This window comes from Montipora capricornis, chromosome 14, assembly GCF_036669925.1.
Source record: "Montipora capricornis isolate CH-2021 chromosome 14, ASM3666992v2, whole genome shotgun sequence".
Lineage (NCBI taxonomy): Eukaryota > Metazoa > Cnidaria > Anthozoa > Scleractinia > Acroporidae > Montipora > Montipora capricornis.
The window spans coordinates 20,087,360-20,111,478 of NC_090896.1; the positions used below are offsets into that span (position 1 = coordinate 20,087,360).

General features: G+C 48.5%; 15 non-coding genes across 15 annotated transcripts; 9 read left to right on the forward strand and 6 right to left on the reverse strand.

The window, feature by feature from the left end:
- The first annotated feature begins 2,439 nt into the window (after nt 1-2,439).
- LOC138033946 (U1 spliceosomal RNA) lies at nt 2,440-2,607 on the forward strand. Its single transcript, XR_011128729.1, has one exon. It is a non-coding gene; the product is annotated as a U1 spliceosomal RNA (small nuclear RNA).
- Nucleotides 2,608-3,585: 978 nt separating this feature from the next.
- On the reverse strand, nt 3,586-3,705 carry LOC138034025 (5S ribosomal RNA). Its single transcript, XR_011128800.1, has one exon. It is a non-coding gene; the product is annotated as a 5S ribosomal RNA (ribosomal RNA).
- Nucleotides 3,706-3,972: 267 nt separating this feature from the next.
- On the forward strand, nt 3,973-4,166 carry LOC138033979 (U2 spliceosomal RNA). Its single transcript, XR_011128760.1, has one exon. It is a non-coding gene; the product is annotated as a U2 spliceosomal RNA (small nuclear RNA).
- Nucleotides 4,167-4,360: 194 nt separating this feature from the next.
- LOC138033915 (U1 spliceosomal RNA) lies at nt 4,361-4,524 on the forward strand. The gene has a single exon (XR_011128700.1). It is a non-coding gene; the product is annotated as a U1 spliceosomal RNA (small nuclear RNA).
- Nucleotides 4,525-5,500: 976 nt separating this feature from the next.
- LOC138033937 (5S ribosomal RNA) lies at nt 5,501-5,619 on the reverse strand. Its single transcript, XR_011128720.1, has one exon. It is a non-coding gene; the product is annotated as a 5S ribosomal RNA (ribosomal RNA).
- A 4,709-nt stretch (nt 5,620-10,328) lies between these two features.
- On the forward strand, nt 10,329-10,496 carry LOC138033947 (U1 spliceosomal RNA). Its single transcript, XR_011128730.1, has one exon. It is a non-coding gene; the product is annotated as a U1 spliceosomal RNA (small nuclear RNA).
- Nucleotides 10,497-11,474: 978 nt separating this feature from the next.
- On the reverse strand, nt 11,475-11,594 carry LOC138034026 (5S ribosomal RNA). The gene has a single exon (XR_011128801.1). It is a non-coding gene; the product is annotated as a 5S ribosomal RNA (ribosomal RNA).
- Nucleotides 11,595-11,861: 267 nt separating this feature from the next.
- LOC138033981 (U2 spliceosomal RNA) lies at nt 11,862-12,055 on the forward strand. Its single transcript, XR_011128761.1, has one exon. It is a non-coding gene; the product is annotated as a U2 spliceosomal RNA (small nuclear RNA).
- Nucleotides 12,056-12,249: 194 nt separating this feature from the next.
- Nucleotides 12,250-12,413, forward strand: LOC138033917 (U1 spliceosomal RNA). Its single transcript, XR_011128701.1, has one exon. It is a non-coding gene; the product is annotated as a U1 spliceosomal RNA (small nuclear RNA).
- A 976-nt stretch (nt 12,414-13,389) lies between these two features.
- LOC138033949 (5S ribosomal RNA) lies at nt 13,390-13,508 on the reverse strand. Its single transcript, XR_011128731.1, has one exon. It is a non-coding gene; the product is annotated as a 5S ribosomal RNA (ribosomal RNA).
- Nucleotides 13,509-18,217: 4,709 nt separating this feature from the next.
- LOC138033950 (U1 spliceosomal RNA) lies at nt 18,218-18,385 on the forward strand. The gene has a single exon (XR_011128732.1). It is a non-coding gene; the product is annotated as a U1 spliceosomal RNA (small nuclear RNA).
- Nucleotides 18,386-19,363: 978 nt separating this feature from the next.
- LOC138034027 (5S ribosomal RNA) lies at nt 19,364-19,483 on the reverse strand. The gene has a single exon (XR_011128802.1). It is a non-coding gene; the product is annotated as a 5S ribosomal RNA (ribosomal RNA).
- Nucleotides 19,484-19,750: 267 nt separating this feature from the next.
- LOC138033982 (U2 spliceosomal RNA) lies at nt 19,751-19,944 on the forward strand. Its single transcript, XR_011128762.1, has one exon. It is a non-coding gene; the product is annotated as a U2 spliceosomal RNA (small nuclear RNA).
- Nucleotides 19,945-20,138: 194 nt separating this feature from the next.
- LOC138033918 (U1 spliceosomal RNA) lies at nt 20,139-20,302 on the forward strand. Its single transcript, XR_011128702.1, has one exon. It is a non-coding gene; the product is annotated as a U1 spliceosomal RNA (small nuclear RNA).
- A 976-nt stretch (nt 20,303-21,278) lies between these two features.
- Nucleotides 21,279-21,397, reverse strand: LOC138033960 (5S ribosomal RNA). The gene has a single exon (XR_011128742.1). It is a non-coding gene; the product is annotated as a 5S ribosomal RNA (ribosomal RNA).
- Nucleotides 21,398-24,119: the final 2,722 nt, after the last annotated feature.

Consider the following 24,119-nt stretch of genomic DNA (forward strand, 5'->3'; position numbering starts at 1 on the left):
CTCATATCCTTAATCTTTAAGAAGGGAGATCGGTTGGACGCTCGTAACTGGCGCCCCATCTCCCTTCTCAACGTCGACTATAAGCTTGCTTCTCGTGTTTATTGCTGGGCGCCTTCTCAAAGTTATCCATCTGGTTTGTTAGTGAGGATCAGACCTGCGGTGTTCCTGGCAGGTTTATTGGCGAGAATGTTGCTCTTTTGCGTGATGTGGTTGCCTTTGCCACGGAATCTGACATCCCGTTGCCGTTCTCTCCTTAGACCAGGAAAAGGCCTTTGATAGAGTGGATTGGTCATTTATGTGTGCTACTTTGTCGAGGATGGGTTTTGGCCCATCTTTTGTCCGTTGGGTTGTTCTGTTCTATTCTGCTGTCCAAAGCTCTGTAGTTGTTAATGGTTATCTGTCTCGGTTTTTTCCTTTGTCTCGTGGCGTGCGTCAGGGCTGTCCTTTGTCTCCATTATTGTATGTTCTAGTTTCTGAAGTGCTTGCTGTTAACATTCGTGCCAATCCACGTATCATTGGTCTTTCTGTCCCCGGGCCCCCGCGGGCCCTGTCTCCGATCTCGCAGTACGCCGATGACACCTCTCTCATTGTCACGTCTGATATTGCCATTGCTGCTATTTTTGAAGTTTATGCTCTTTTTGAAAGGGGTTCTGGTGCTAAGCTTAATCAGGGATCCAAATCCAAGGGATTGTGGCTCGGTTCGTGGTCTGGCAGGACTGACCCCCCTGTCACCCTGGACTGGGACCTCGGCCAAGATCAAAGTGCTGGGCGTCTTTATTGGGCCTGGGAATTTGGAGGAAGTGAACTGGCGTCCTAGGATTGATGCCGTGGAGAATGTGCTGGCTTCTTGGAGGCAACGCTCCCTGTCCTACGGCGGGAGAGCTCTCGTCATCAACGCCTTGGCCCTTTCTAGGGTTTTGGTACATTGCCTCCCTAATTCATGTCCCCCCTTGGGTTTCTTCCGAGCTTTGTAAATTGGTTTTTGGGTTTTTTTGGAAGGGCAAACGCGATCTGGTTTCTCGTGCTGTTGTTGTTCAGCCTACATCTGCTGGTGGGTTTTTCTGTCATTGATCTTCGTCTTAAGGTTTCTGCGCTTCTTGTCCAGTGGGTTCGGCGTTTCACTGTTTTCTCCGCGTAGTTGGGTCCATTTCTTTTCCTTTTGGTGTGATTCTCGTTTTGGTGTCCCTGCTCTTGATGTTGTTCTGTCCCGTCCTGAGGCCTTTTCCTCCAAGTCCCTCCCCCCGTTTTACTCTGCTCTTCTGTCTGCTTGGCGTTTGGTTGGTGGTTCCTTTTCCCGTCGGCGTCGTTCCTCCCTTGTCATTGCGTCTTTGTCCCCTCATCATGTTTGCTGCTGTTTCCTCTATCTCTGCAAATTCTGTTTATTTGTTTTTGCTGTCTGAGGATCGTCCGACTCCCCATTGTGTTGACAAGTTTTTTCCTTTGTATGGCTATACTCTCTACTGGCCTTCGACCTGGTCCCAATTGTTCTTCTTCAATCTTGACCGCCCAGTGATCGATCTCAACTGAAAGGTCGCCATGGCGTGTTGTACACTGCCGATCGCCTTGTCGGTTTTTGGGTACTCGGTCGACCCTTCTTGCTTTTTGCCGTCTTGCCTCTGAATGTCCTTCTCACTTGTTTTTCTCCTGCCCTCTTGCTCATAGTGTTCTTTCATGGTTACAGTCTCTATTGTTTGGTTTTTTCGTCTTCGTCCCCTTCTTTGGTTTGCCGTCACGTGCTGTTTGGTTTTTGACCCGGCTGAGATCCGTCGAGTTCCTCGTGTTTTCGTGTACATCCTAGGTTGTCTGTAAGTATTTTATCTGGCTCGCTCGGAATGACTTTCGTTTCCGTAATGTGCCGCCCGGTGCTCTCGATGTCATCGCAAAGGTCCGCTCTCGTGTCAAGTTCAATCTACCTCTCCTTTTTAAGCGTTTCAAGTCCCCCCGTCGTCTACGTTATTTTCATCGTCAGTGGGGTGCGTCTGGCATTATCGGCTCTGTTTGCAATGGTCGTTTTTCTCTGTCCCAGTTCTAGTCCCATTGTCGCCCCAAGCTGTTGCTGTCTCGCGGCGTACCTACTCCTGTTAGGATGAGTCTTTCTGACTGGCGTCCTTGTCAGGTCTGCCATTCGCCGCTGCACAGTTCGGTTGTTTTTGTTTTGTCCTGTAGTCCTTCGTCCTGTTGGTTTGCTTGTTTGTTTGTTTGATGTGGAAATGCCATTCTCGAGTGTAAGTCGGACGAGGCGTCTCGTGAATGCTTTTCTTCGTTAGTTTTGTTTTTTTTTTTTGTTTGTAGGGGCGGGGTTCGATTCCCCGGTGACGTTTGACGTGCTGGTGCACCCCCGTTTGAGGCGAACCATTGTTGTTGATGGATGAGTCTGAATGTCTGGCAGCCATTGCACTCACCCTACCGGGGGGCTGCCATTCGCCTTAAACATAAAAAAAACTTACCTGACGCGGGAGGCACTTGGTGATCAGGGAGGCAGTCCTCTCAAGGTGAGGCTCTTTCATTGCACTTCGATTGGGGTTGACCCTTGCGATTACCCCAAATGTGGGTAACTCGAGCGTATAATTTCTGGTAGTGGGGACCTGCGTTCGCGCTTAGTCCCGCACCAAACCCCGGTGGCAAAGTTGGCTAATGGGAAGTTTGTTGGTAACGTTTCAGGCAGGGCAGGGAAGGAGATGCGGTGGCGGTGTAAGGACTAAGGAAGGTGAGTTGTATTTGTGAAGTCCACTGCTGAAATTGTAGGTGAATGTCCGTACTTGGTGCACTGAAAAACTGTGATTTCATTTCTCTCATTCTTGGCCGTACAGAGAGGGAGACGACGTGTTTATTTCAGCCGCATCGATTTCCATCGATAGACGAGTGAGACAAGAAAATGCCAGCGGGTCGAGCTCTTATCCTCGTGCATCGTTTCGAAAACGTAAGTGGATGTGTGTTTGTACTGCTCCATCGCGATAGATTTCTTTTGCGTTGTGTTATGTTGCGTTCTGGAGAGCCCCGTTTGCATTGAGTAACTGAGGACCCGCCAGATCAGTTGGCGTTACATTTCTGTGCCAACACTTTGTGGTTTCTCTATGTTATCAGTTAATTGGATTGTTATCATAAAAAGTAAATCTTTCATGGTTCAGGATAGTGTCTTTATCGGCCCTTTGAATACGTACTGTCCGTGTTGAGCAGGGAACAGTAAGACTTTGAAGTGCGCTACGTCACGTAAGTCACGTTTTCGCAAGATCAATGTTGTAGTGTTGTAGCCTTCGTTGTATACATATCATCCGGGCTAGGTTAACTTCCATCTAATGCATAACAGTGCATGCATTTTTTACTTGTCGTATCCTGTTCTTTGCTCACACGAAAAGATACGTTTCATGTCATAAACGTTGGATTGATAAGATCTCGCGCGCACGCGCTCCCTTGGGAATACAAGTTCCACTTTCTCGTGTGAACTATTTTGTTTTTGTCGTATGTCTCATCTTTGACATATCGTTGGCATGTTGTGTTCAAAAAACCTGGTTTGGAATGTGTCTTTCTTTCATTGAAAGAAACTGAGATTTTTTGAGATAATCAAGTGTACAGAAGAAAAAGGGAAGCCTACAACACGGGGTATTCCCAGGCGGTCTCCCATCCAAGTACTAAACCCCGCCCGACAGGGCTTAACTTCGGTGATCGGACGAGAACCGGTGTTTTCCCTGTGGTATGGTCGTAGACAAGTAATTTGCCGTGAAAATTAAACTTTGTTATAAGGGAAAATGAAAACGAGGTCAGAGCAAGCACAATGTGCATTTGTCCTCTTGCCGTCACGCAAGTGCCATGCAATGCTGGTGCTGCTGCCCACTGTACAAGAGCGATCGTTGTGTGCGCCTCGCTTTCAGGTTGGCTTTGGGCATTCCTTCCTTGGCACGGATTGTAACGGACCACCATATCTCGTGGCCATGAGACTGGGAGCACCTTGTCCGCCGTGAGCCATTTACGGGCATCGCTTCTCGGCCTTTTGGCTAAGATCAAGTGTAGTAATCTGTTCTTATCAGCTTAATATCTGATACCGCTGCTCATCGAGCAGCTCATATATTAAACTGATTTTTGGAACTGGGCCGTGGAAAAGAGGCTTGCCTCGTCCCGGCCACGGGTTGCCTCGGTATAGCACTACCTCCGAGCGTGGCCCACTTCCCTCTGGGGAAGAAATAATCAAGTGAAAGCAGAAAAAGTGACCAAGCAACCAACCTTCACATTCTCTTCTCTTTTCTAGGTAGCATAGCAGCGAGTGGACAGCACGACACGACAGGACGAGGAGCACGTGACCTCCATTACCACATGGTATGCGCAGACAAGTTGCGTTTTGCGGTCCCGGAGAGGCTGAAAAGGCATACTTACCTGACGCGGGAGGCACTGTGATCAGGGAGGCAGTCCTCTCAAGGTGAGGCTCTTTCATTGCACTTCGATTGGGTTGACCCTTGCGATTACCCCAAATGTGGGTAACTCGAGCGTATAATTTCTGGTAGTGGGGACCTGCGTTCGCGCTAGTCCCCGCACCAAACCCCGGTGGCAAAGTTGGCTAATGGGAAGGTTTGTTGGTAACGTTTCAGGCAGGGCAGGGAAGGAGATGCGGTGGCGGTGTAAGGACTAAGGAAGGTGAGTTGTATTTGTGAAGTCCACTGCTGAAATTGTAGGTGAATGTTCCGTACTTGGTGCACTGAAAAACTGTGATTTCATTTCTCTCATTCTTGGCCGTACAGAGAGGGAGACGACGTGTTTATTTCAGCCGCATCGATTTCCATCGATAGACGAGTGAGACAAGAAAATGCCAGCGGGTCGAGCTCTTATCCTCGTGCATCGTTTCGAAAACGTAAGTGGATGTGTGTTTGTACTGCTCCATCGCGATAGATTTCTTTTGCGTTGTGTTATGTTGCGTTCTGGAGAGCCCGTTTTGCATTGAGTAACTGAGGACCCGCCAGATCAGTTGGCGTTACATTTCTGTGGCCAACACTTTGTGGTTTCTCTATGTTATCAGTTAATTGGATTGTTATCATAAAAAGTAAATCTTTCATGGTCAGGATAGTGTCTTATCGGCCCTTTGAATACGTACTGTCCGTGTTGAGCAGGGAACAGTAAGACTTTGAAGTGCGCTACGTCACGTAAGTCACGTTTTCGCAAGATCAATGTTGTAGTGTTGTAGCCTTCGTTGTATACATATCATCCGGGCTAGGTTAACTTCCATCTAATGCATAACAGTGCATGCATTTTTTACTTGTCGTATCCTGTTCTTTGCTCACACGAAAAGATACGTTTCATGTCATAAACGTTGGATTGATAAGGTCTCGCGCGCACGCGCTCCCTTGGGAATACAAGTTCCACTTTCTCGTGTGAATTAATTTGTTTTTGTCGTATGTCTCATCTTTGACATATCGTTGGCATGTTGTGTTCAAAAAACCTGGTTTGGAATGTTCTTTCATTGAAAGAAACTGAGATTTTTTGAGATAATCAAGTGTACAGAAGGAAAAAGGGAAGCCTACAACACGGGGTATTCCCAGGCGGTCTCCCATCCAAGTACTAACCCCGCCCGACAGGGCTTAACTTCGGTGATCGGACGAGAACCGGTGTTTTCCCTGTGGTATGGTCGTAGACAAGTAATTTGCCGTGAAAATTAACTTTGTTATAAGGGAAAATGAAAACGAGGTCAGAGCAAGCACAATGTGCATTTGTCCTCTTGCCGTCAACGCAAGTGCCATGCAATGCTGGTGCTGCTGCCCACTGTACAAGAGCGATCGTTGTGTGCGCCTCGCTTTCAGGTTGGCTTTGGGCATTCCTTCCTTGGCACGGATTGTAATCGGACCACCATATCTCGTGGCCATGAGACTGGGAGCACCTTGTCCGCCGTGAGCATTTACGGGCATCTGCCAAAAGTACTGAGATTCTGTTAAAAAATTACAAAATGTTAAAAACCACCAAGTGGTGGCACTTTATGTAAAGTGGCTGAGAATACAGGTGTGCGTCGTAAGGGGTACTGTTTGCTAGTGGTGGTACCGACAGTCTTGTTTCTTCGGGTGTTTCCTCCATCCTCCCAATCTGTTGAACCTTTGGAGGTGGAAATGGTTGAGGTATCCACTCCTCGTAAACGCGGTTGTGATTCCGTTGAGAACCTCCTCTGATAGCTCTTCTGTTACTCCTTCCCGGAAGGCTCTTACAAAGGTGGCTAAGAAGAGCGGAGCTGCGCCCTCTTCTACTAAATCGAAGACTCGTGCTTCAGCTGATACTGTCAAGTCTGCGAAGCACGAAGGTTTGCCTGATGTGTCGTTTTCCCTCCCCCAACGCAAAGCACGTACATAGTTACTCTTTTACTGTACTCCATTATGGCTCTGTCAGTTGTCTCAATTAACGTCAACGGTCTGCGAGACCAGTCTAAGCGAGCTGGGTTTGTACAGTGGCTTCATTCCTTGCCTGTTGTTTCCTGATGTAGTGTGCCTCCAAGAGGCCCACTGCATCTCCCTCAGTGAGTGTCAGTCCTGGTTTCCAGTCATCTGGTCTTTCCGTTGTGGTGTCTCCGGCTCTAATAAGTCCTTGTGGTTGTATGTTTTTGTTTTCGTCCAGTGTTGTCCCTTGTTAAATCTCTTCCTCTGATAGTTGTGGTCGGTTTTTGTTATGTGAGTTTTCTTTGCGTGGCGCTGTGTTCAGGGTTGCTTGCATTTATGCTCCCAATCGTAACCCTGATCGTGATGCCTTCCTGGACGGGGTCTCTTCCCGATTAGACCCTTCAGTTCCCACCCTCCTCGCCGGCGATTTTAATACCGTCTTTGATCGCGCTGCTGACCGTGTGGGCTCCGTGGTCGGTGATACCTCGCGTGAGAGTGTTGTTGCCCTTGGTCGTCTTTTTGACGATGTCTGTTGTATTGATATTTGGAGATACCTCCATCCGTCTTCCTCCGCCTTTACCTGGACTAAGGCGGATGGCTCTATCTCCTCCCGTATAGATCTAATTGGGTGCCCTTATGTCTGGGTTGCGTCTCTGTCTCTGTTTGTGAAATTCTTCCGTGTCCGTTTTCAGACCATTGTGCTGTGTCCTGCTCTCTTACTGTTCCTGACGTTATTCCTCCTGGTCCGGGGCTTTGGAAGCTTAATACCTCAGTCCTGGAGGAGGAGGAGTACTGGTCTGTCGCCTTATTTCTGACTTTTGGGCCGATTGGAAGGACTGTAAGCTCTGTTTTTCCTCTCTTTCCAAGTGGTGGGATTCCGGTAAAGCAAAGATCGAAGGGCATTACGGTATCTTACTGTGTGCGCCGGTCGCAGAAAGAATCTTGGTCACGCGATTTGTTGGCTAGTTGGCGGCACACCTCAAGGCACGGCTTGATGCTGGTTGCCTGTCTGTTTTAGGTGTTTATCGATCCACCCTTGAACAGCTTTCCGCCTATGACATCAGGGCTGCTCAAGGTGCCCAAGTACGGTCACGTGTGTCCGATGGGTTGAGGAGGGCGAAGTCTCATCGGCGTACTTTTTTCGTTTAGAGAAGAAACGGTCTGCTGACCGGTGGGTTTCTGCGCTTCGGAACCCTGATGGGTCCATTGTTTCAACACCTTCTGATCTGTGTTCTTCGTTCGCCACTTTCTACTCCTCTCTTTTTTTACTGCCTGTCCTACGGATTCCGCCGCTCAAGATATTCTTCTCAGTAATGTGTCCCTCGTCCTTTCATCTGCCCAAGCTGATCTTTGTGAGGGCTTTCTGACTCTTGAGGAGTGTCATCGTGCCCTTGTTGGCATGGCTCGTCGTAAAGCCCCGGGGTCCGATGGCCTCTCCCATGGAGTTTTAACTTGAAATTCTGGGACGTCCTTGGGTCTGATTTAGTGGAGGTCTTGAATTCGTGTTATCTGTCTGGTTCTATGTCTTTGTCTCAACGGCGGGGTCTCATATCCTTAATCTTTAAGAAGGGAGATCGGTTGGACGCTCGTAACTGGCGCCCCATCTCCCTTCTCAACGTCGACTATAAGCTTGCTTCTCGTGTTTATTGCTGGGCGCCTTCTCAAAGTTATCCATCTGGTTTGTTAGTGAGGATCAGACCTGCGGTGTTCCTGGCAGGTTTATTGGCGAGAATGTTGCTCTTTTGCGTGATGTGGTTGCCTTTGCCACGGAATCTGACATCCCGTTGCCGTTCTCTCCTTAGACCAGGAAAAGGCCTTTGATAGAGTGGATTGGTCATTTATGTGTGCTACTTTGTCGAGGATGGGTTTTGGCCCATCTTTTGTCCGTTGGGTTGTTCTGTTCTATTCTGCTGTCCAAAGCTCTGTAGTTGTTAATGGTTATCTGTCTCGGTTTTTTCCTTTGTCTCGTGGCGTGCGTCAGGGCTGTCCTTTGTCTCCATTATTGTATGTTCTAGTTTCTGAAGTGCTTGCTGTTAACATTCGTGCCAATCCACGTATCATTGGTCTTTCTGTCCCCGGGCCCCCGCGGGCCCTGTCTCCGATCTCGCAGTACGCCGATGACACCTCTCTCATTGTCACGTCTGATATTGCCATTGCTGCTATTTTTGAAGTTTATGCTCTTTTTGAAAGGGGTTCTGGTGCTAAGCTTAATCAGGGATCCAAATCCAAGGGATTGTGGCTCGGTTCGTGGTCTGGCAGGACTGACCCCCCTGTCACCCTGGACTGGGACCTCGGCCAAGATCAAAGTGCTGGGCGTCTTTATTGGGCCTGGGAATTTGGAGGAAGTGAACTGGCGTCCTAGGATTGATGCCGTGGAGAATGTGCTGGCTTCTTGGAGGCAACGCTCCCTGTCCTACGGCGGGAGAGCTCTCGTCATCAACGCCTTGGCCCTTTCTAGGGTTTTGGTACATTGCCTCCCTAATTCATGTCCCCCCTTGGGTTTCTTCCGAGCTTTGTAAATTGGTTTTTGGGTTTTTTTGGAAGGGCAAACGCGATCTGGTTTCTCGTGCTGTTGTTGTTCAGCCTACATCTGCTGGTGGGTTTTTCTGTCATTGATCTTCGTCTTAAGGTTTCTGCGCTTCTTGTCCAGTGGGTTCGGCGTTTCACTGTTTTCTCCGCGTAGTTGGGTCCATTTCTTTTCCTTTTGGTGTGATTCTCGTTTTGGTGTCCCTGCTCTTGATGTTGTTCTGTCCCGTCCTGAGGCCTTTTCCTCCAAGTCCCTCCCCCCGTTTTACTCTGCTCTTCTGTCTGCTTGGCGTTTGGTTGGTGGTTCCTTTTCCCGTCGGCGTCGTTCCTCCCTTGTCATTGCGTCTTTGTCCCCTCATCATGTTTGCTGCTGTTTCCTCTATCTCTGCAAATTCTGTTTATTTGTTTTTGCTGTCTGAGGATCGTCCGACTCCCCATTGTGTTGACAAGTTTTTTCCTTTGTATGGCTATACTCTCTACTGGCCTTCGACCTGGTCCCAATTGTTCTTCTTCAATCTTGACCGCCCAGTGATCGATCTCAACTGAAAGGTCGCCATGGCGTGTTGTACACTGCCGATCGCCTTGTCGGTTTTTGGGTACTCGGTCGACCCTTCTTGCTTTTTGCCGTCTTGCCTCTGAATGTCCTTCTCACTTGTTTTTCTCCTGCCCTCTTGCTCATAGTGTTCTTTCATGGTTACAGTCTCTATTGTTTGGTTTTTTCGTCTTCGTCCCCTTCTTTGGTTTGCCGTCACGTGCTGTTTGGTTTTTGACCCGGCTGAGATCCGTCGAGTTCCTCGTGTTTTCGTGTACATCCTAGGTTGTCTGTAAGTATTTTATCTGGCTCGCTCGGAATGACTTTCGTTTCCGTAATGTGCCGCCCGGTGCTCTCGATGTCATCGCAAAGGTCCGCTCTCGTGTCAAGTTCAATCTACCTCTCCTTTTTAAGCGTTTCAAGTCCCCCCGTCGTCTACGTTATTTTCATCGTCAGTGGGGTGCGTCTGGCATTATCGGCTCTGTTTGCAATGGTCGTTTTTCTCTGTCCCAGTTCTAGTCCCATTGTCGCCCCAAGCTGTTGCTGTCTCGCGGCGTACCTACTCCTGTTAGGATGAGTCTTTCTGACTGGCGTCCTTGTCAGGTCTGCCATTCGCCGCTGCACAGTTCGGTTGTTTTTGTTTTGTCCTGTAGTCCTTCGTCCTGTTGGTTTGCTTGTTTGTTTGTTTGATGTGGAAATGCCATTCTCGAGTGTAAGTCGGACGAGGCGTCTCGTGAATGCTTTTCTTCGTTAGTTTTGTTTTTTTTTTTTGTTTGTAGGGGCGGGGTTCGATTCCCCGGTGACGTTTGACGTGCTGGTGCACCCCCGTTTGAGGCGAACCATTGTTGTTGATGGATGAGTCTGAATGTCTGGCAGCCATTGCACTCACCCTACCGGGGGGCTGCCATTCGCCTTAAACATAAAAAAAACTTACCTGACGCGGGAGGCACTTGGTGATCAGGGAGGCAGTCCTCTCAAGGTGAGGCTCTTTCATTGCACTTCGATTGGGGTTGACCCTTGCGATTACCCCAAATGTGGGTAACTCGAGCGTATAATTTCTGGTAGTGGGGACCTGCGTTCGCGCTTAGTCCCGCACCAAACCCCGGTGGCAAAGTTGGCTAATGGGAAGTTTGTTGGTAACGTTTCAGGCAGGGCAGGGAAGGAGATGCGGTGGCGGTGTAAGGACTAAGGAAGGTGAGTTGTATTTGTGAAGTCCACTGCTGAAATTGTAGGTGAATGTCCGTACTTGGTGCACTGAAAAACTGTGATTTCATTTCTCTCATTCTTGGCCGTACAGAGAGGGAGACGACGTGTTTATTTCAGCCGCATCGATTTCCATCGATAGACGAGTGAGACAAGAAAATGCCAGCGGGTCGAGCTCTTATCCTCGTGCATCGTTTCGAAAACGTAAGTGGATGTGTGTTTGTACTGCTCCATCGCGATAGATTTCTTTTGCGTTGTGTTATGTTGCGTTCTGGAGAGCCCCGTTTGCATTGAGTAACTGAGGACCCGCCAGATCAGTTGGCGTTACATTTCTGTGCCAACACTTTGTGGTTTCTCTATGTTATCAGTTAATTGGATTGTTATCATAAAAAGTAAATCTTTCATGGTTCAGGATAGTGTCTTTATCGGCCCTTTGAATACGTACTGTCCGTGTTGAGCAGGGAACAGTAAGACTTTGAAGTGCGCTACGTCACGTAAGTCACGTTTTCGCAAGATCAATGTTGTAGTGTTGTAGCCTTCGTTGTATACATATCATCCGGGCTAGGTTAACTTCCATCTAATGCATAACAGTGCATGCATTTTTTACTTGTCGTATCCTGTTCTTTGCTCACACGAAAAGATACGTTTCATGTCATAAACGTTGGATTGATAAGATCTCGCGCGCACGCGCTCCCTTGGGAATACAAGTTCCACTTTCTCGTGTGAACTATTTTGTTTTTGTCGTATGTCTCATCTTTGACATATCGTTGGCATGTTGTGTTCAAAAAACCTGGTTTGGAATGTGTCTTTCTTTCATTGAAAGAAACTGAGATTTTTTGAGATAATCAAGTGTACAGAAGAAAAAGGGAAGCCTACAACACGGGGTATTCCCAGGCGGTCTCCCATCCAAGTACTAAACCCCGCCCGACAGGGCTTAACTTCGGTGATCGGACGAGAACCGGTGTTTTCCCTGTGGTATGGTCGTAGACAAGTAATTTGCCGTGAAAATTAAACTTTGTTATAAGGGAAAATGAAAACGAGGTCAGAGCAAGCACAATGTGCATTTGTCCTCTTGCCGTCACGCAAGTGCCATGCAATGCTGGTGCTGCTGCCCACTGTACAAGAGCGATCGTTGTGTGCGCCTCGCTTTCAGGTTGGCTTTGGGCATTCCTTCCTTGGCACGGATTGTAACGGACCACCATATCTCGTGGCCATGAGACTGGGAGCACCTTGTCCGCCGTGAGCCATTTACGGGCATCGCTTCTCGGCCTTTTGGCTAAGATCAAGTGTAGTAATCTGTTCTTATCAGCTTAATATCTGATACCGCTGCTCATCGAGCAGCTCATATATTAAACTGATTTTTGGAACTGGGCCGTGGAAAAGAGGCTTGCCTCGTCCCGGCCACGGGTTGCCTCGGTATAGCACTACCTCCGAGCGTGGCCCACTTCCCTCTGGGGAAGAAATAATCAAGTGAAAGCAGAAAAAGTGACCAAGCAACCAACCTTCACATTCTCTTCTCTTTTCTAGGTAGCATAGCAGCGAGTGGACAGCACGACACGACAGGACGAGGAGCACGTGACCTCCATTACCACATGGTATGCGCAGACAAGTTGCGTTTTGCGGTCCCGGAGAGGCTGAAAAGGCATACTTACCTGACGCGGGAGGCACTGTGATCAGGGAGGCAGTCCTCTCAAGGTGAGGCTCTTTCATTGCACTTCGATTGGGTTGACCCTTGCGATTACCCCAAATGTGGGTAACTCGAGCGTATAATTTCTGGTAGTGGGGACCTGCGTTCGCGCTAGTCCCCGCACCAAACCCCGGTGGCAAAGTTGGCTAATGGGAAGGTTTGTTGGTAACGTTTCAGGCAGGGCAGGGAAGGAGATGCGGTGGCGGTGTAAGGACTAAGGAAGGTGAGTTGTATTTGTGAAGTCCACTGCTGAAATTGTAGGTGAATGTTCCGTACTTGGTGCACTGAAAAACTGTGATTTCATTTCTCTCATTCTTGGCCGTACAGAGAGGGAGACGACGTGTTTATTTCAGCCGCATCGATTTCCATCGATAGACGAGTGAGACAAGAAAATGCCAGCGGGTCGAGCTCTTATCCTCGTGCATCGTTTCGAAAACGTAAGTGGATGTGTGTTTGTACTGCTCCATCGCGATAGATTTCTTTTGCGTTGTGTTATGTTGCGTTCTGGAGAGCCCGTTTTGCATTGAGTAACTGAGGACCCGCCAGATCAGTTGGCGTTACATTTCTGTGGCCAACACTTTGTGGTTTCTCTATGTTATCAGTTAATTGGATTGTTATCATAAAAAGTAAATCTTTCATGGTCAGGATAGTGTCTTATCGGCCCTTTGAATACGTACTGTCCGTGTTGAGCAGGGAACAGTAAGACTTTGAAGTGCGCTACGTCACGTAAGTCACGTTTTCGCAAGATCAATGTTGTAGTGTTGTAGCCTTCGTTGTATACATATCATCCGGGCTAGGTTAACTTCCATCTAATGCATAACAGTGCATGCATTTTTTACTTGTCGTATCCTGTTCTTTGCTCACACGAAAAGATACGTTTCATGTCATAAACGTTGGATTGATAAGATCTCGCGCGCACGCGCTCCCTTGGGAATACAAGTTCCACTTTCTCGTGTGAACTATTTTGTTTTTGTCGTATGTCTCATCTTTGACATATCGTTGGCATGTTGTGTTCAAAAAACCTGGTTTGGAATGTTCTTTCATTGAAAGAAACTGAGATTTTTTGAGATAATCAAGTGTACAGAAGGAAAAAGGGAAGCCTACAACACGGGGTATTCCCAGGCGGTCTCCCATCCAAGTACTAACCCCGCCCGACAGGGCTTAACTTCGGTGATCGGACGAGAACCGGTGTTTTCCCTGTGGTATGGTCGTAGACAAGTAATTTGCCGTGAAAATTAACTTTGTTATAAGGGAAAATGAAAACGAGGTCAGAGCAAGCACAATGTGCATTTGTCCTCTTGCCGTCAACGCAAGTGCCATGCAATGCTGGTGCTGCTGCCCACTGTACAAGAGCGATCGTTGTGTGCGCCTCGCTTTCAGGTTGGCTTTGGGCATTCCTTCCTTGGCACGGATTGTAATCGGACCACCATATCTCGTGGCCATGAGACTGGGAGCACCTTGTCCGCCGTGAGCATTTACGGGCATCTGCCAAAAGTACTGAGATTCTGTTAAAAAATTACAAAATGTTAAAAACCACCAAGTGGTGGCACTTTATGTAAAGTGGCTGAGAATACAGGTGTGCGTCGTAAGGGGTACTGTTTGCTAGTGGTGGTACCGACAGTCTTGTTTCTTCGGGTGTTTCCTCCATCCTCCCAATCTGTTGAACCTTTGGAGGTGGAAATGGTTGAGGTATCCACTCCTCGTAAACGCGGTTGTGATTCCGTTGAGAACCTCCTCTGATAGCTCTTCTGTTACTCCTTCCCGGAAGGCTCTTACAAAGGTGGCTAAGAAGAGCGGAGCTGCGCCCTCTTCTACTAAATCGAAGACTCGTGCTTCAGCTGATACTGTCAAGTCTGCGAAGCACGAAGGTTTGCCTGATGTGTCGTTTTCCCTCCCCCAACGCAAAGCACGTACATAGTTACTCTTTTACTGTACTCCATTATGGCTCTGTCAGTTGTCTCAATTAACGTCAACGGTCTGCGAGACCAGTCTAAGCGAGCTGGGTTTGTACAGTGGCTTCATTCCTTGCCTGTTGTTTCCTGATGTAGTGTGCCTCCAAGAGGCCCACTGCATCTCCCTCAGTGAGTGTCAGTCCTGGTTTCCAGTCATCTGGTCTTTCCGTTGTGGTGTCTCCGGCTCTAATAAGTCCTTGTGGTTGTATGTTTTTGTTTTCGTCCAGTGTTGTCCCTTGTTAAATCTCTTCCTCTGATAGTTGTGGTCGGTTTTTGTTATGTGAGTTTTCTTTGCGTGGCGCTGTGTTCAGGGTTGCTTGCATTTATGCTCCCAATCGTAACCCTGATCGTGATGCCTTCCTGGACGGGGTCTCTTCCCGATTAGACCCTTCAGTTCCCACCCTCCTCGCCGGCGATTTTAATACCGTCTTTGATCGCGCTGCTGACCGTGTGGGCTCCGTGGTCGGTGATACCTCGCGTGAGAGTGTTGTTGCCCTTGGTCGTCTTTTTGACGATGTCTGTTGTATTGATATTTGGAGATACCTCCATCCGTCTTCCTCCGCCTTTACCTGGACTAAGGCGGATGGCTCTATCTCCTCCCGTATAGATCTAATTGGGTGCCCTTATGTCTGGGTTGCGTCTCTGTCTCTGTTTGTGAAATTCTTCCGTGTCCGTTTTCAGACCATTGTGCTGTGTCCTGCTCTCTTACTGTTCCTGACGTTATTCCTCCTGGTCCGGGGCTTTGGAAGCTTAATACCTCAGTCCTGGAGGAGGAGGAGTACTGGTCTGTCGCCTTATTTCTGACTTTTGGGCCGATTGGAAGGACTGTAAGCTCTGTTTTTCCTCTCTTTCCAAGTGGTGGGATTCCGGTAAAGCAAAGATCGAAGGGCATTACGGTATCTTACTGTGTGCGCCGGTCGCAGAAAGAATCTTGGTCACGCGATTTGTTGGCTAGTTGGCGGCACACCTCAAGGCACGGCTTGATGCTGGTTGCCTGTCTGTTTTAGGTGTTTATCGATCCACCCTTGAACAGCTTTCCGCCTATGACATCAGGGCTGCTCAAGGTGCCCAAGTACGGTCACGTGTGTCCGATGGGTTGAGGAGGGCGAAGTCTCATCGGCGTACTTTTTTCGTTTAGAGAAGAAACGGTCTGCTGACCGGTGGGTTTCTGCGCTTCGGAACCCTGATGGGTCCATTGTTTCAACACCTTCTGATCTGTGTTCTTCGTTCGCCACTTTCTACTCCTCTCTTTTTTTACTGCCTGTCCTACGGATTCCGCCGCTCAAGATATTCTTCTCAGTAATGTGTCCCTCGTCCTTTCATCTGCCCAAGCTGATCTTTGTGAGGGCTTTCTGACTCTTGAGGAGTGTCATCGTGCCCTTGTTGGCATGGCTCGTCGTAAAGCCCCGGGGTCCGATGGCCTCTCCCATGGAGTTTTAACTTGAAATTCTGGGACGTCCTTGGGTCTGATTTAGTGGAGGTCTTGAATTCGTGTTATCTGTCTGGTTCTATGTCTTTGTCTCAACGGCGGGGTCTCATATCCTTAATCTTTAAGAAGGGAGATCGGTTGGACGCTCGTAACTGGCGCCCCATCTCCCTTCTCAACGTCGACTATAAGCTTGCTTCTCGTGTTTATTGCTGGGCGCCTTCTCAAAGTTATCCATCTGGTTTGTTAGTGAGGATCAGACCTGCGGTGTTCCTGGCAGGTTTATTGGCGAGAATGTTGCTCTTTTGCGTGATGTGGTTGCCTTTGCCACGGAATCTGACATCCCGTTGCCGTTCTCTCCTTAGACCAGGAAAAGGCCTTTGATAGAGTGGATTGGTCATTTATGTGTGCTACTTTGTCGAGGATGGGTTTTGGCCCATCTTTTGTCCGTTGGGTTGTTCTGTTCTATTCTGCTGTCCAAAGCTCTGTAGTTGTTAATGGTTATCTGTCTCGGTTTTTTCCTTTGTCTCGTGGCGTGCGTCAGGGCTGTCCTTTGTCTCCATTATTGTATGTTCTAGTTTCTGAAGTGCTTGCTGTTAACATTCGTGCCAATCCACGTATCATTGGTCTTTCTGTCCCCGGGCCCCCGCGGGCCCTGTCTCCGATCTCGCAGTACGCCGATGACACCTCTCTCATTGTCACGTCTGATATTGCCATTGCTGCTATTTTTGAAGTTTATGCTCTTTTTGAAAGGGGTTCTGGTGCTAAGCTTAATCAGGGATCCAAATCCAAGGGATTGTGGCTCGGTTCGTGGTCTGGCAGGACTGACCCCCCTGTCACCCTGGACTGGGACCTCGGCCAAGATCAAAGTGCTGGGCGTCTTTATTGGGCCTGGGAATTTGGAGGAAGTGAACTGGCGTCCTAGGATTGATGCCGTGGAGAATGTGCTGGCTTCTTGGAGGCAACGCTCCCTGTCCTACGGCGGGAGAGCTCTCGTCATCAACGCCTTGGCCCTTTCTAGGGTTTTGGTACATTGCCTCCCTAATTCATGTCCCCCCTTGGGTTTCTTCCGAGCTTTGTAAATTGGTTTTTGGGTTTTTTTGGAAGGGCAAACGCGATCTGGTTTCTCGTGCTGTTGTTGTTCAGCCTACATCTGCTGGTGGGTTTTTCTGTCATTGATCTTCGTCTTAAGGTTTCTGCGCTTCTTGTCCAGTGGGTTCGGCGTTTCACTGTTTTCTCCGCGTAGTTGGGTCCATTTCTTTTCCTTTTGGTGTGATTCTCGTTTTGGTGTCCCTGCTCTTGATGTTGTTCTGTCCCGTCCTGAGGCCTTTTCCTCCAAGTCCCTCCCCCCGTTTTACTCTGCTCTTCTGTCTGCTTGGCGTTTGGTTGGTGGTTCCTTTTCCCGTCGGCGTCGTTCCTCCCTTGTCATTGCGTCTTTGTCCCCTCATCATGTTTGCTGCTGTTTCCTCTATCTCTGCAAATTCTGTTTATTTGTTTTTGCTGTCTGAGGATCGTCCGACTCCCCATTGTGTTGACAAGTTTTTTCCTTTGTATGGCTATACTCTCTACTGGCCTTCGACCTGGTCCCAATTGTTCTTCTTCAATCTTGACCGCCCAGTGATCGATCTCAACTGAAAGGTCGCCATGGCGTGTTGTACACTGCCGATCGCCTTGTCGGTTTTTGGGTACTCGGTCGACCCTTCTTGCTTTTTGCCGTCTTGCCTCTGAATGTCCTTCTCACTTGTTTTTCTCCTGCCCTCTTGCTCATAGTGTTCTTTCATGGTTACAGTCTCTATTGTTTGGTTTTTTCGTCTTCGTCCCCTTCTTTGGTTTGCCGTCACGTGCTGTTTGGTTTTTGACCCGGCTGAGATCCGTCGAGTTCCTCGTGTTTTCGTGTACATCCTAGGTTGTCTGTAAGTATTTTATCTGGCTCGCTCGGAATGACTTTCGTTTCCGTAATGTGCCGCCCGGTGCTCTCGATGTCATCGCAAAGGTCCGCTCTCGTGTCAAGTTCAATCTACCTCTCCTTTTTAAGCGTTTCAAGTCCCCCCGTCGTCTACGTTATTTTCATCGTCAGTGGGGTGCGTCTGGCATTATCGGCTCTGTTTGCAATGGTCGTTTTTCTCTGTCCCAGTTCTAGTCCCATTGTCGCCCCAAGCTGTTGCTGTCTCGCGGCGTACCTACTCCTGTTAGGATGAGTCTTTCTGACTGGCGTCCTTGTCAGGTCTGCCATTCGCCGCTGCACAGTTCGGTTGTTTTTGTTTTGTCCTGTAGTCCTTCGTCCTGTTGGTTTGCTTGTTTGTTTGTTTGATGTGGAAATGCCATTCTCGAGTGTAAGTCGGACGAGGCGTCTCGTGAATGCTTTTCTTCGTTAGTTTTGTTTTTTTTTTTTGTTTGTAGGGGCGGGGTTCGATTCCCCGGTGACGTTTGACGTGCTGGTGCACCCCCGTTTGAGGCGAACCATTGTTGTTGATGGATGAGTCTGAATGTCTGGCAGCCATTGCACTCACCCTACCGGGGGGCTGCCATTCGCCTTAAACATAAAAAAAACTTACCTGACGCGGGAGGCACTTGGTGATCAGGGAGGCAGTCCTCTCAAGGTGAGGCTCTTTCATTGCACTTCGATTGGGGTTGACCCTTGCGATTACCCCAAATGTGGGTAACTCGAGCGTATAATTTCTGGTAGTGGGGACCTGCGTTCGCGCTTAGTCCCGCACCAAACCCCGGTGGCAAAGTTGGCTAATGGGAAGTTTGTTGGTAACGTTTCAGGCAGGGCAGGGAAGGAGATGCGGTGGCGGTGTAAGGACTAAGGAAGGTGAGTTGTATTTGTGAAGTCCACTGCTGAAATTGTAGGTGAATGTCCGTACTTGGTGCACTGAAAAACTGTGATTTCATTTCTCTCATTCTTGGCCGTACAGAGAGGGAGACGACGTGTTTATTTCAGCCGCATCGATTTCCATCGATAGACGAGTGAGACAAGAAAATGCCAGCGGGTCGAGCTCTTATCCTCGTGCATCGTTTCGAAAACGTAAGTGGATGTGTGTTTGTACTGCTCCATCGCGATAGATTTCTTTTGCGTTGTGTTATGTTGCGTTCTGGAGAGCCCCGTTTGCATTGAGTAACTGAGGACCCGCCAGATCAGTTGGCGTTACATTTCTGTGCCAACACTTTGTGGTTTCTCTATGTTATCAGTTAATTGGATTGTTATCATAAAAAGTAAATCTTTCATGGTTCAGGATAGTGTCTTTATCGGCCCTTTGAATACGTACTGTCCGTGTTGAGCAGGGAACAGTAAGACTTTGAAGTGCGCTACGTCACGTAAGTCACGTTTTCGCAAGATCAATGTTGTAGTGTTGTAGCCTTCGTTGTATACATATCATCCGGGCTAGGTTAACTTCCATCTAATGCATAACAGTGCATGCATTTTTTACTTGTCGTATCCTGTTCTTTGCTCACACGAAAAGATACGTTTCATGTCATAAACGTTGGATTGATAAGATCTCGCGCGCACGCGCTCCCTTGGGAATACAAGTTCCACTTTCTCGTGTGAACTATTTTGTTTTTGTCGTATGTCTCATCTTTGACATATCGTTGGCATGTTGTGTTCAAAAAACCTGGTTTGGAATGTGTCTTTCTTTCATTGAAAGAAACTGAGATTTTTTGAGATAATCAAGTGTACAGAAGAAAAAGGGAAGCCTACAACACGGGGTATTCCCAGGCGGTCTCCCATCCAAGTACTAAACCCCGCCCGACAGGGCTTAACTTCGGTGATCGGACGAGAACCGGTGTTTTCCCTGTGGTATGGTCGTAGACAAGTAATTTGCCGTGAAAATTAAACTTTGTTATAAGGGAAAATGAAAACGAGGTCAGAGCAAGCACAATGTGCATTTGTCCTCTTGCCGTCACGCAAGTGCCATGCAATGCTGGTGCTGCTGCCCACTGTACAAGAGCGATCGTTGTGTGCGCCTCGCTTTCAGGTTGGCTTTGGGCATTCCTTCCTTGGCACGGATTGTAACGGACCACCATATCTCGTGGCCATGAGACTGGGAGCACCTTGTCCGCCGTGAGCCATTTACGGGCATCGCTTCTCGGCCTTTTGGCTAAGATCAAGTGTAGTAATCTGTTCTTATCAGCTTAATATCTGATACCGCTGCTCATCGAGCAGCTCATATATTAAACTGATTTTTGGAACTGGGCCGTGGAAAAGAGGCTTGCCTCGTCCCGGCCACGGGTTGCCTCGGTATAGCACTACCTCCGAGCGTGGCCCACTTCCCTCTGGGGAAGAAATAATCAAGTGAAAGCAGAAAAAGTGACCAAGCAACCAACCTTCACATTCTCTTCTCTTTTCTAGGTAGCATAGCAGCGAGTGGACAGCACGACACGACAGGACGAGGAGCACGTGACCTCCATTACCACATGGTATGCGCAGACAAGTTGCGTTTTGCGGTCCCGGAGAGGCTGAAAAGGCATACTTACCTGACGCGGGAGGCACTGTGATCAGGGAGGCAGTCCTCTCAAGGTGAGGCTCTTTCATTGCACTTCGATTGGGTTGACCCTTGCGATTACCCCAAATGTGGGTAACTCGAGCGTATAATTTCTGGTAGTGGGGACCTGCGTTCGCGCTAGTCCCCGCACCAAACCCCGGTGGCAAAGTTGGCTAATGGGAAGGTTTGTTGGTAACGTTTCAGGCAGGGCAGGGAAGGAGATGCGGTGGCGGTGTAAGGACTAAGGAAGGTGAGTTGTATTTGTGAAGTCCACTGCTGAAATTGTAGGTGAATGTTCCGTACTTGGTGCACTGAAAAACTGTGATTTCATTTCTCTCATTCTTGGCCGTACAGAGAGGGAGACGACGTGTTTATTTCAGCCGCATCGATTTCCATCGATAGACGAGTGAGACAAGAAAATGCCAGCGGGTCGAGCTCTTATCCTCGTGCATCGTTTCGAAAACGTAAGTGGATGTGTGTTTGTACTGCTCCATCGCGATAGATTTATTTTGCGTTGTGTTATGTTGCGTTCTGGAGAGCCCGTTTTGCATTGAGTAACTGAGGACCCGCCAGATCAGTTGGCGTTACATTTCTGTGGCCAACACTTTGTGGTTTCTCTATGTTATCAGTTAATTGGATTGTTATCATAAAAAGTAAATCTTTCATGGTCAGGATAGTGTCTTATCGGCCCTTTGAATACGTACTGTCCGTGTTGAGCAGGGAACAGTAAGACTTTGAAGTGCGCTACGTCACGTAAGTCACGTTTTCGCAAGATCAATGTTGTAGTGTTGTAGCCTTCGTTGTATACATATCATCCGGGCTAGGTTAACTTCCATCTAATGCATAACAGTGCATGCATTTTTTACTTGTCGTATCCTGTTCTTTGCTCACACGAAAAGATACGTTTCATGTCATAAACGTTGGATTGATAAGATCTCGCGCGCACGCGCTCCCTTGGGAATACAAGTTCCACTTTCTCGTGTGAACTATTTTGTTTTTGTCGTATGTCTCATCTTTGACATATCGTTGGCATGTTGTGTTCAAAAAACCTGGTTTGGAATGTTCTTTCATTGAAAGAAACTGAGATTTTTTGAGATAATCAAGTGTACAGAAGGAAAAAGGGAAGCCTACAACACGGGGTATTCCCAGGCGGTCTCCCATCCAAGTACTAACCCCGCCCGACAGGGCTTAACTTCGGTGATCGGACGAGAACCGGTGTTTTCCCTGTGGTATGGTCGTAGACAAGTAATTTGCCGTGAAAATTAACTTTGTTATAAGGGAAAATGAAAACGAGGTCAGAGCAAGCACAATGTGCATTTGTCCTCTTGCCGTCAACGCAAGTGCCATGCAATGCTGGTGCTGCTGCCCACTGTACAAGAGCGATCGTTGTGTGCGCCTCGCTTTCAGGTTGGCTTTGGGCATTCCTTCCTTGGCACGGATTGTAATCGGACCACCATATCTCGTGGCCATGAGACTGGGAGCACCTTGTCCGCCGTGAGCATTTACGGGCATCTGCCAAAAGTACTGAGATTCTGTTAAAAAATTACAAAATGTTAAAAACCACCAAGTGGTGGCACTTTATGTAAAGTGGCTGAGAATACAGGTGTGCGTCGTAAGGGGTACTGTTTGCTAGTGGTGGTACCGACAGTCTTGTTTCTTCGGGTGTTTCCTCCATCCTCCCAATCTGTTGAACCTTTGGAGGTGGAAATGGTTGAGGTATCCACTCCTCGTAAACGCGGTTGTGATTCCGTTGAGAACCTCCTCTGATAGCTCTTCTGTTACTCCTTCCCGGAAGGCTCTTACAAAGGTGGCTAAGAAGAGCGGAGCTGCGCCCTCTTCTACTAAATCGAAGACTCGTGCTTCAGCTGATACTGTCAAGTCTGCGAAGCACGAAGGTTTGCCTGATGTGTCGTTTTCCCTCCCCCAACGCAAAGCACGTACATAGTTACTCTTTTACTGTACTCCATTATGGCTCTGTCAGTTGTCTCAATTAACGTCAACGGTCTGCGAGACCAGTCTAAGCGAGCTGGGTTTGTACAGTGGCTTCATTCCTTGCCTGTTGTTTCCTGATGTAGTGTGCCTCCAAGAGGCCCACTGCATCTCCCTCAGTGAGTGTCAGTCCTGGTTTCCAGTCATCTGGTCTTTCCGTTGTGGTGTCTCCGGCTCTAATAAGTCCTTGTGGTTGTATGTTTTTGTTTTCGTCCAGTGTTGTCCCTTGTTAAATCTCTTCCTCTGATAGTTGTGGTCGGTTTTTGTTATGTGAGTTTTCTTTGCGTGGCGCTGTGTTCAGGGTTGCTTGCATTTATGCTCCCAATCGTAACCCTGATCGTGATGCCTTCCTGGACGGGGTCTCTTCCCGATTAGACCCTTCAGTTCCCACCCTCCTCGCCGGCGATTTTAATACCGTCTTTGATCGCGCTGCTGACCGTGTGGGCTCCGTGGTCGGTGATACCTCGCGTGAGAGTGTTGTTGCCCTTGGTCGTCTTTTTGACGATGTCTGTTGTATTGATATTTGGAGATACCTCCATCCGTCTTCCTCCGCCTTTACCTGGACTAAGGCGGATGGCTCTATCTCCTCCCGTATAGATCTAATTGGGTGCCCTTATGTCTGGGTTGCGTCTCTGTCTCTGTTTGTGAAATTCTTCCGTGTCCGTTTTCAGACCATTGTGCTGTGTCCTGCTCTCTTACTGTTCCTGACGTTATTCCTCCTGGTCCGGGGCTTTGGAAGCTTAATACCTCAGTCCTGGAGGAGGAGGAGTACTGGTCTGTCGCCTTATTTCTGACTTTTGGGCCGATTGGAAGGACTGTAAGCTCTGTTTTTCCTCTCTTTCCAAGTGGTGGGATTCCGGTAAAGCAAAGATCGAAGGGCATTACGGTATCTTACTGTGTGCGCCGGTCGCAGAAAGAATCTTGGTCACGCGATTTGTTGGCTAGTTGGCGGCACACCTCAAGGCACGGCTTGATGCTGGTTGCCTGTCTGTTTTAGGTGTTTATCGATCCACCCTTGAACAGCTTTCCGCCTATGACATCAGGGCTGCTCAAGGTGCCCAAGTACGGTCACGTGTGTCCGATGGGTTGAGGAGGGCGAAGTCTCATCGGCGTACTTTTTTCGTTTAGAGAAGAAACGGTCTGCTGACCGGTGGGTTTCTGCGCTTCGGAACCCTGATGGGTCCATTGTTTCAACACCTTCTGATCTGTGTTCTTCGTTCGCCACTTTCTACTCCTCTCTTTTTTTACTGCCTGTCCTACGGATTCCGCCGCTCAAGATATTCTTCTCAGTAATGTGTCCCTCGTCCTTTCATCTGCCCAAGCTGATCTTTGTGAGGGCTTTCTGACTCTTGAGGAGTGTCATCGTGCCCTTGTTGGCATGGCTCGTCGTAAAGCCCCGGGGTCCGATGGCCTCTCCCATGGAGTTTTAACTTGAAATTCTGGGACGTCCTTGGGTCTGATTTAGTGGAGGTCTTGAATTCGTGTTATCTGTCTGGTTCTATGTCTTTGTCTCAACGGCGGGGTCTCATATCCTTAATCTTTAAGAAGGGAGATCGGTTGGACGCTCGTAACTGGCGCCCCATCTCCCTTCTCAACGTCGACTATAAGCTTGCTTCTCGTGTTTATTGCTGGGCGCCTTCTCAAAGTTATCCATCTGGTTTGTTAGTGAGGATCAGACCTGCGGTGTTCCTGGCAGGTTTATTGGCGAGAATGTTGCTCTTTTGCGTGATGTGGTTGCCTTTGCCACGGAATCTGACATCCCGTTGCCGTTCTCTCCTTAGACCAGGAAAAGGCCTTTGATAGAGTGGATTGGTCATTTATGTGTGCTACTTTGTCGAGGATGGGTTTTGGCCCATCTTTTGTCCGTTGGGTTGTTCTGTTCTATTCTGCTGTCCAAAGCTCTGTAGTTGTTAATGGTTATCTGTCTCGGTTTTTTCCTTTGTCTCGTGGCGTGCGTCAGGGCTGTCCTTTGTCTC